This window comes from Parasteatoda tepidariorum, chromosome 1 (assembly GCF_982258835.1).
Source record: "Parasteatoda tepidariorum strain Cologne lab strain chromosome 1, Ptep-v5.0, whole genome shotgun sequence".
In the NCBI taxonomy this organism is placed as follows: Eukaryota; Metazoa; Arthropoda; class Arachnida; order Araneae; family Theridiidae; genus Parasteatoda; species Parasteatoda tepidariorum.
The window spans coordinates 54,407,223-54,418,957 of record NC_141755.1 but is presented as its reverse complement, the minus strand read 5'-3'; positions in this window follow the sequence as shown (position 1 = coordinate 54,418,957).

The window sequence follows — 11,735 nt, the reverse complement described above, 5'->3', positions numbered from 1 at the left end:
TTTTTTTTTTTTTTTTTTACTTTAAAAAAGATTGAATCTTTCATCAATCATGAGCATTGAATATGATGTCTGGCAGGAAATTAATTTTAATGATGTGACAGAAGACTTCGTCTCTCAAAAAACTCGAAAAGTACCGTTGCCTTGAACTTTCAATGCAAATAATGTATTAACACTTTTATAATAATGTATTTGTTTTTCAACCTTAAAATAAAATAATTTTTGAAACATGATTCAAAATTAAACCCTATTTATACTAAAATCAATCATAAAGGGCTCCCAAATAACGACATGCCAAGGCCTCGAAAAACATAAAAACGGTTTTGGAATAAACATACCTTTTCTTTCGATGGATTCGAATTTCTGACTCCCAAAATGTAGGGAATAGTCGCAATCTGGAAAATAGTTTGGTCAGGAGAGCGGTCTAAAGTTTGGAACCCTGAATCTTAGTTTTACTTTTTGCGTATTTTACCTTTTTGCGTATTTCACTATATCTCGAGAACTTTTTAAACGAATTAAAAAAAATTTCACACATTTATAAAATTTGTTTATCCTAAGGTAATTGGATGAAAAATATAACTCTTAGATTTATGGTTTTTCATTATTTTTTATTATTTTATTTAGTAATAGTCGAAAAATTTCAAATTGTAAGATATATAATTATTTACATCATTTCAAAGAATGTAATTTTACATTACAAAATGCAAAATTTAAGTATAATCGTTCAAGTAGTTCCTGAGAAATTGAATTTCAAAAATACTATTTTTCTAAAATTCGATTTCTGATGAACTATTCGACCGATTTCGCTCAAACTTAACATTTTGCCATGTTAAGTTACAGACTTAAAAATTATTTAAGAAATTGTATACCTTTCAAATCTAAATTCTTTCGACTCTTACAAAATAAAATAATAAAAAATAATAAATATTTACTAAAATTCATTTTTTTAATGGAGTTATCTTTGGATAAACGAATTTTATAATTGTGTGAACTGTTGTAATATATCGAATTTTATAATTGTGTGAACTTGTGTATCTATACGTCTTAAAAGTTCTCGAGATATGTCGAAATACGCAAGAAGTAAAATTAGCATTAAGGAGTTCGAACTTCGGACCACTCTGCTGACCAAACTATGGGGACTATATTTCTCAGTTCGTCGCTACCCCCTACATTTTTGGAGTCAGAAATCTGAATCCGTCGGGGAGAAAAAAAGAGTATGTTATTGAAATAAAGTACGCTTTTTATGTCTGATTTCGAATCCTAAATTATGGTCTGCCCTACTAATTTGTTAGCATATTTGAGGTCACCCCCTTGAACCATTAAGATTGAGTCCTGGAACATGACGATCGGATCATTAAATCGAAAGTTATTTAGGGTGATTTGTTTATTTTTTAATTTATTTATTTATATATTCTTTTTTGCGCAGTATACATGAAATCATACAAATGTAATTTTATAAATGCCATATTAGTAGTTAAAAAAAATCCTCTTATTCAGTGAGAAAAATCCATTATTATTAAAAATCTAATTTAATCCACTATTACTAAAAATTTAATTAAATCCACTGTTCTTAAAAATCTAATTAAATCCACTATTATTAAACTAATTATTAAAAATCCCCTTATTCCACCATTTATTCCATTCCTTCAAAATCAATAGTCATGCATAAATGTGTAAAATCTTGTGCCCCTAATGTTAAAACGTTTTGTTGCCATGCAAAAGAATAACTTTTTAGCTATTAATGAATCATGTATTACGCATAAATCACCTCAGTCTATCTTATTTTATTTGCAATTAAAATTTTAAAATTGAAAATTAGGAGAAGTCATTTCTCAAAAATATTCTATTGCTTTTCACATTCACAAATTTTTTTATAAAAACAAAATAAAGGAATAAAGAAGGAAAAGTTATGTATATATTTAAGTTACAAGGGAATCAACAGAAAAAGAAAGCGTGAAAGTTGTGAAAAATGTAGAAACTTTAGACTGAAAAGGTTAAAAATTCATAATATATAGAATGCCAATTTCTTATTTTTTTCTGTATTTCATAGAATGCCAAATGACAAATCGGCATAGTGTAAAATATATTAGGCATTTAACAAAATGCCTGGGTATTCTATAAATTACCGACATTTCATAAATTTCTGGTAACATTATATATTAGGTAGGCATTCTTAACAAATTGTCAGCAAAATAATTTTTTAGTTTTGTATTTTTTACTAAATGTGTGGTAATAAGAACTATAATTTTAAAAACCAAAATTTCCGGTTAACCATTACCGTATGAATGGAAAAATTAACAAATGAATGGTTTAAATATTTTGGCATTTAATACCAGAATTATATATATATATATATATTTTTTTTTACCAGAAATGTCCTTACAGAGCAGTAATTTTACCAGTATTTTCTATCCGTGTAAAAAAGACACAGAAAAATTCCCGTGCTTCATACTTAGCTTAATGTTAGGTATTCTTATATATGCTAAGAAATTTTACATGATGTATTTTGCCATTTGTACTATTGTCGGCAGTGGTCGAAAAACTACGTTTTTTAAATTTATTACAATTACTTTCTTACAAATGTAGCTAACTATAACACTATTACTACTTTTCTTTTTTAAATGTATGTAGTGATTACAAACTTTCTTCGAAATGTAATAACTACTTCACTACTTTAAAGAGAATAACTTTGCTGGGGAACTTAATTTACTCCTGTGTTCAAAATGGTTTTGAATAAGTAATTAGCTTAGAAATATTTATTCACGTTTATATGAGCCAGTTTGTAATTCAAAAAAAAAAATTCAGATTTATTTATTTAACTTTAACATTTTGTATGCCTTTCTCGCCAGCGAATATTTAATTTAAGAAATGCTCGGAAACTATTAAATACTTGCGATTTTGTTAAGTGTTTAATGCTCTTTTATTCTTATTTCCTCTAAGAAATCAAGTGCATCGAAAATATCCCTTTCCTTTTAAATACCATCAATGTTTTATGAGTGTGAGTTGATAATTTCCAATGATTTGATAATTTCCAAAGTGGTAAATTATTTAATCGTAATGGCTAGTTTAAATATTAGTTATACGTGATTCCAAACACGTAATTCTTGTTAACTCTCTACCGTAACCATAGGGGCATTTCATTGGATCCATTGACGGACCTGCGAAGATTTGTACCCGAAAAATTAGTTGCGCTAGAACCTTGTTTCTTTACTAAACTAAAGTTAAAAGTAGTTGTCAAAAATCGCTACAAATTAGCGTTATTTTTCTTTTTTTCTTTTTCTTCTTCTTTTTTTTTCGTCTCACTACGCTACTATTTTTTTTTTCAAAAAAAGGTAACATACTACATTACAAACTACGAAAAAAAAGTAGTGACTACTGTAATTTTACTACTTGTAGCGCGCAACTTCCGACCACTGGTTCTGCCTGATTAAAGCTTTAAATCGAATTTCGCTGCTCCGTAAAGGGTTAATGAAGATTTCCTCAATAGTAATGCGTCATATTTTGATAGCGTTAGCATTTTTCCTCACTCAAATATTATTTTGTGACCCCTAACGACTTTTTTTTACCTGACGACCTGTGACTTTTTTTTAAATTTCATTTTTGGGCAGAATTCAAAAATATATTGGAGAGTTGGTTACGGAACATCCTATTTTAAAAACTTGATAACCATGTTGTGATGTTAAGCATACCAAAAGTTTTGAAAATATTTCCCTGTTAATTTTTTAACTGGAATAAACTTTGTGGATAGCTACAACTTGAGGGTTGGCAGATCTGTAAATATATTATGTTAGATGAAAATGGTTGGTTTAACGTCAGTTCTCAACGTCATCATTTGATGAAATATTTTCTTTTCCGAACAGTAAAATAATGGTAGTAGCATAGATTATTTATTAAGATTTATTTTAATAGAACCCATTACACCCATCATTGCGAACACGCTATATTTTTTAGTGACGTGAAAATGTCTATGAAAACAGTGGCTGCATATGTACGCATAAGCTCAGTTGGGCTTTTTTTTTTAAGTTACCTACCACTTTAGTTAATAAAAAGTATAGCACACTAATAATTTCTTCTTACAATATAGATGCTTATGTTATGAATATATTCTTGTAAACAAGAATATCTGCTTTAAAATAAATTCTAAAGATGAAATAGGGTTGCCAGTTTTTCCACTTACTACATAATTTCCTTTAAAAAAAATAAGCAGCATACTACACTACAAACTACGCAAAAAAAATAGTACAGTAGTTTCACTACTTGCAGTGCACTACTTTTGACCACGGACAGTGAATAATATATCTATTAGAAAATATTAAAATATATTCTTAATATTAGGGTTGAGCAGCCTAAGGAAAACTATCCCCACCAAAAAAAATGAAGATATTCTCTAACATAGAGAATGAAAATATTCTCAAACAAATAATCATGGGATCAGTGTGTAATGTGCTTATCGTAGAGCAAATTTTGGTCTCCAGGTTATTAAAATAGCGGAATTGAGAAATGCGATGCTATATTTTGAGGGTGCAAACTTTTGAAACGACACACATGCCACCGTATCACTTGATGTTGTTGATTTATGACTGAATAAAACTGAAAGGTCCGAAATTGATTTTAAGTCCAAGCGACCATTAAATGACGGCGATTCATTTTGAATTTACTGGGTGGTGTTATTGAATTTTGGATCTGAAGTCCTCATTTTCGATAAACTGCAAATTTCGCCATAACGAGCATTGAATATTTCAGCGAAAACTTCAAATATTTTTTTTAGACAAATTTAGCAGGATTTCTAAAAAGAAATAGTTTTAAATTCATTCGTCAATTTCGTCTTTAATATACAGAATAATAGAAAATTTTAAATATACAACTATACGCAAAATAATAGAGTAAGTGAATAACTCGATTTTAAAGAAACATTTTTGTTATTTATTTATTTCTGTTATTCTTTAAATTAGTTTCCACTTTTTAGGAATTAAAGAATAAAATTTTACTTGGTACAAAAGATTCGAATATTTCATAATGCTCAAAAATTTAGTTACAAATTAGGGAATGCTTCGCAATACTTTTCAGCCCAGATCTGTTTTTTTTTTTTTTTTTTTTGCTTTTTTTTTTAAAAAATATGCAAACGATCTTGCATTGCATAAACAAATTTTTAACTAAAACTTTTATCCGCATTATGTAAAATAGACTTATTAATTGCTCACTGTAAAAATTTCTTGTTCAATTAAGTGTAAAAAGTAGTACCGGTACTCAGGTTTTTAACCGTAAAATCCATTTTTGGTAGAACATGCGACAGAACAAAAAAATCTGATATACCGTAATTTTTACAGTAATAATTTTCGCAAAATCACTGAATCACACGAATTAAATAAATATTACTGCAAAAATTATGGTATAATATTTTACGGTAAAATACATTTTACGAATGAAGGCTGGAAGTTTTTATTTAGTAGCCAATGGCCGGTAGACTCTGATAACTCATCAGTAGCCACTTTTTACTCAAACCTAATGAGTCGATGTTATTAAAATGGCGGATAACATAGATTTATTGGAGGTTATTGATGGGGATTTTTTTTTTCATTTAATAGCCACTTTTTATAATCGTTTTTTTTTTATACTTGGATCAAATTATATTTTTAGAAGAAAAAAACATATTAGAAATGATCTACAAGTCAGCAATAAAAATAATATAAATATGTGGCAAAGTTAGGTAAGCAAACTGACTTAAAAGAACTTTATTTATAAATATTTGGGAGGTAAAACACTTTTAATGTAAGCATTACAACTTTGAAATATGTGAGTTGCAAATTAGAACTCTCCTTCTACATGAATATTTCCATCAAAAATTGATGGATTGTAAAAGATCAAAATTTTGAATGGAAGCATTGGACATTTTAATAAAAATTCTAATTTCCAATGTCTTTTTGAAGGAAAAAAGACATTGGAAAAGACCGTTTACTTATTTATTTCAAGTCTTTTTTTTTTTTTTTTTTTTTTTTTTTTTTTTTTTTTTTTTTACTCTCTGTTGAGAAATATTTATCTACTCTTGAAAAGCTACTCCTGAAAAATACTTAACAACTTTTTTCTAATAGTGTTTTTTTTTTTATTTAATACTATGTAATTCAACGTGGCTCAATAGGTTTTTAATCATTATTTAGTTTATTGTAAAAAAAAAAAAATTCTTAACTCGCTTTTCTGGTATGAAATATGTTAATGGAAAAAAATCTTTATAATTGCGAGCATATAATCTTTTAATTTGATTTATTAGTTTCAGAATGAGTAAAGGTTTTTTGTATGGAAGGGTGGGGTAAGACCGGGTACATCTCGAATGTTTGGAAAGTAGTTCTGTTTTCCCGTGAACAAACTCTGGGTTACATTTTACTTCTCATGAAGAAGGACCTACAGTATTGGCGTGTTGTTAACTCAAGGCGCATGTGTAGACAAGTTTGTCTTACTATGCCAACTAATATTCTCTTGTTTTTGCACTATCCTCATTTATTGATCATTTAGAAAGATAATTTTTATTTCAGCTTCTTATACGTTTATTAAAGATTCTTACCCTAACAAACAATGAGGAATTCAGCCAACGGTAGCACTGTTGTGTTTCGTTTCGATTACCTCTGCTATCGGAGTAAGGATCGGGTACTCCCTCGCTGTGTGTCTATGCTGAGCACACGAAAGCTGCAGTGCAGTAGAGGAACTACATCCAAGACTGAACAAAGTTTCTGCGGGTTTCGGGACAAAATTCATTGCAAGTCTCTACTACAAGGTCAAAAAGCTTTATTTTCATATTTTGTTGAATTTTTGAAAACCCTATATGGGTCATTCTCACAAAAACAGTCATTTTCATGTCCCCAGTATATTTTATGTTTGTTTTACAGCTTACGAAAAAAAAAATTCAGGGGAAGTGTCCTTCAGAATGCAAGCTAACAAAAGAATAAAAATAAAATTATCAATTTTTATTTTTTATTTATTTTAGGTAATTAAAATATACCAATATGTCATTCCCTCACTTGTCCCCACTGCTGATTTAAAAAAAGAAAAAAATTGTTTCTGAAATTAAAAAAAATTTTCTTACAAATTCGTGTTTTTTATTTCAGAATACTGAAATATGGAATTCAGAAAATCTATTTTAAATTCAATTTCTGATAAAAATATTAACACAGCACTATTTTAAACTTTGTCCCCAGTGTTTCGCGTCATTCCCTCACAACAATGTTCTTATCACCTGCAATCTTCTTAGAATAAAAATATTTTAATAAAAACTTCAGAAGTTAACAACTGGCATCATAGAACAAAATTGCGGTATGTTTCCACCTCAACTTAAAGAAGCTTTGCTGTGGAATAAATTTGAATGAATCAAACCAGGTAAAATTTTTTACATTTGTCATTCCCTCATGTCATTTTTTAGAGTAAAATAAAATACAACTTCATCGAGAAAGTGGATAATTATATGTTGCTTTCTTGTATGAATATAATTGTATGTGATTGACTTCAGAAATTAATTAGGCCTAACTGTTATTTTTAAATTTTATTGAATTCGTCATTCCCTCTTTAGTGTATAAAGTGAAAGAATGACGCTGAAGTGAGGGAATGATTCAAGATGAGTATATTATTAAATTTTTTTTTGTTCAATCGTGCCAGCCAATTTTATTTCCCAAACCTGTGAAAACTATTAAATATATAAGACTAAATTATAATAAATATTAGATATACTTAGTATGTTATCATTTTCAAACTTTAGGTAGATGTAACTTAGATAAAAACATGTATTAAAATAAAATATCATTCCCTCACTATTAGTGTCATTCCCTCACTTTTTAAATAGTGAAAATAATTAATTTACTTATTAATTCATTTGAAAAATAAATTAAAAAATTAATAAATTAATTTATTAAATTAATTAATTTATTTATTAAATTAATTAATTAATTATAAATTATTATAAATTAATTAATTATACATTAATTATTTTAAAAATTAATTAATTTAAATATTAAGTATAATTTATAGGATATATACTTTCTTTATAATGCCATTACATATTTCTATTAATATAAAAAGTTTCAGAGCTTTTTATTCACTTTACTTTTTTGGGATTTTATGAACTGAAAAATGACAGTTTTCGTGAGAATGACCCATATACAAAATCGTAGTTTATTTATAGATATCAAAAAATTCTCAGGAATTTTCTTTTTAAAAAAAAACTAATTAATAAGCACTATATATTTTGTAGGATATTTTGGTCAGGCTCTTAGCAGTTCCGGACCTCAGAAGAATTGCCTCTATCTCTACTCTCCTTGAGTATGGTCATGACTACGTCAATTGTAAAAATGCATGCATAATTTTCTTAAATTGCCATATGAAATAGAAATGTCTGTTACTATTTCACTGGAATATAGTGTTTATAAATTTCCCAAAGTATTCACCTACTAGTTAAGTAAGAAAGAATAATTTGACTTTTTCTGGAAAAATCATTGGAAATAAAAAGTAACATATCGTTGACTTTTCAGGAATGATATATTGTACGCAACTAAACAATAAATATCTTGATTAAATTTAAAAGTTTCTGGATCTAATATTTTGCTCCAACAGGCCTTTGAATCGTAACTACCGATATTGGCCCACTTTCCCCTACATGAAATTTTACAAAAATCTCGCTGCGAGATTGCTTTAAGTTTCTATAAATAAAGGAGAGTTAGTAATTTCTTTGAAGTCCCCTTTCCAACGCCTAACCAATTGCATGTCATTATGATAAGGTAATCAAGTAACTTATTTTAACGATAAGATTATTCATTGTTAGGGTTAGTTATTTAAGCAAATTTACTTCTTTTTCATCTTCACGGCATTAAAATTCAATTATAAGGTAAACAATGATTCCATTTCGACAGTGCAATAATATTTGTCATATTATTATCTTTTTGTAAAGATGTGGGGTCGAGTGTTTTGGACAATATCAACTTTCATCTACAAAAAGGTACCCCAAATATAGAATTAAGTTAACATGTCTTATATACTAGTGAACTGGAACTGAACAATTGTAGTGGCTACAATACTTCCCCAACAAAATTTTATCTGTGATAGAATTTGATGAACGGATATCCTTAGTTTATTCATTGCTGCTTTTGATATACCGGGATATCTTTTTTAAGATCACCGGACTTAAAGTGCTGATCGCGAGAACTGTAATAAGTTCACGATCGTGGTCTCTCCTGTGTTGCCATTAGCAGTTGAGTGTGTATAGTCGAGTGAGTGTGATCGAGACTGAGTTGCAACAGCGTGATGTCATCGTCACAAATATCAAGTCAACTGTTCAATGTGGACTATCTATCGAAGTAGGCGTCAAAGTAGGCATGTCTGTCGAGGTAGACGTGATCAGATCACGTCTGGGTGACCAATGTGGGGCGAGTGTTGTCCACAATGTCAACCTTCATCTATGAAAAGGTACCCACATACTAAAACCGAGTTAACATGTTTTGTGTAATAGTGAATTGGAATTGTAGCAGTGGTAGACATGCTACAAAGAGTTATAAATAGTCACTGATGTAATGAAGTGGGTTAAAAAGATCATCAATTTCTTTTCCAAACTTAGTTTTAATTTAGCTGAAAACGTTGAGCAGGGTGAATCTTTTTCGTCCGTAACACAGTAACCACATTGTTTATGACAGTACAAATTTCAATGGTTTCCTAGCAATTACAGTCAACCTTTGTATGGCCATTTTGTCATCAAATATAGATAAATCGTTAGTTAAAATTTCAACCACTTTCCGAGTAGTTGAAATTTTAGCTAAAACTCGGTGTTTCCAAAATTAGTTGCAATTATTTCCTAGGTGTTTCGAGCAAAATTAATTGCAATCGAAAATTTAACGTCTTTACATCGTTAACAAAATTGGAGACACAAAACTTATAAGAAAGTATTATAATAAAATAAAATTAAACAAGCTCTACGTTTTTAAATTGGACTTAAAGTGAAAAAAGTTCTATTTCTGTCGAACGAAAAACCTAAAACCACCTTTCTATCACCACTGATAACTTCCTTGAAGCTTCGAACTTAATTTTTTCGTTTTTGGTTTGACAAAATTAAAATTGGTTTCTCTTTTTTTAGTTCATTTGAAAAAATTTTTAATTCTTTTTATTTTTACAAAATTCATATAAAATTATGGAAAATTTAAGAAATTCTTCAAGTTTCTTTTTATATTCGTATCATCAAATTTTTAAAAATATATATTTTTACAATTTCAAGCGGTATTCTTGAAACAGAATAATAATACGCCCTCGCAGAAAGAATTTACTACGAGAAATTAATACAAATGTCTACCCGAAAATAAAATCCCCCAGGGGATATTTGCTTCTTTTTTTATGTTTTAATATTTTACAATCATATCAATAATTTACAGTATTTTCCCTATATATTGAAAAAAGCATTTCGATTTTGTTTTGCTTTGTTTTATATATAAGAAGCTGTTCAATTAAACATTTAATTTTCTGAGATATGTTGGATTTCTTTTATACATCAAACTTTGTCCATCAAGTACTTTTATACATCAAGTATTTCTTTTATCATCAATTATATAGTTGTCTCTTTTTTTATATATGTGTTCTTCAATTTATAGTCAATAGCCAAGCTTTTTCTAACAGTTATATTTTTGCATCAAACTATTTCGTTTCCAGGTAATTACTTTCAGAATTTCCTGAATTCTCAGTATATAACAGCCCAATACACAAAAAAGTCTTATTGTCTACATGTAAATCAAGGCGTTTGTCAACGAAGCTCTCTAAAAATATATGAATTTGTTGCTTATCATTATATTGCCTTACACTCTAGAATTTTTAAGATGTAAAATTGCGAATGAAAAATAACTGGTTAATATAAAAATAATAAAATACTATGGTTTAAAATTTTTAAAAATAGCTCAATTTCCATTTCATTTTTACATTTACATCATTTTTACATTATAAATTATTATACAGCCTAGTTATGTAAATTGTATGAAATTTAAAACCTTTCGCTTGAATATACTTAAATATCAGTTTAAGGCAGCAACAAGATCAGTTCTATTTTCCTTATTATTCCAATATATTTTTAAAGAATTTCATATAATATATGAAATTTGAAACCCTAAGATATTTTAATACAACAAAAAAGAGCTTGGATGCACTTAAATATCAGTTTAAAGCAACAACAAAATTAATCATATTTTCCTTATTATTCCAATGTATTTTTAAAGAATTTCATATAGTACATGAAATTTGAAACCTGCAGGTATTTTAATACAACTAAAAAGAGCTTGAATCTCCTTAAATATCGCTTTAAGACAGTAACAAAATTAATTCTATTCTCCTCATTAACCCAATATATTTTTAAAGAGTTTCATTTAGTAAACAATATAGTTTTCTAATAAAATAATGGCAACGGCAATTAAAAACAGACGATCTCTAAGTACAAAGTAAAGTCGGCAAATTGATAATCTGAAACGGAACTGAATTGAATAAGACTATCAAGTTCTTGAGCGCGGTAGAAAAGACGAAGAAGAGCGGTTATTGGAAGTGACGGTTACAGGCAGTAGTCTTGGAAATGGCTTCGTGAACGATTGACTTCGAACGCAATTTCCTGTGGAAATGACCGCGATATGACACACAACACGGAGGAGCATTTGTTGACGATGCCAGTTTTATTGACGTAAACTTTAAGCTCTAAGAAGTAGTATAAAAAAAATTGCTGCAAATGGACAAAAAAAAGT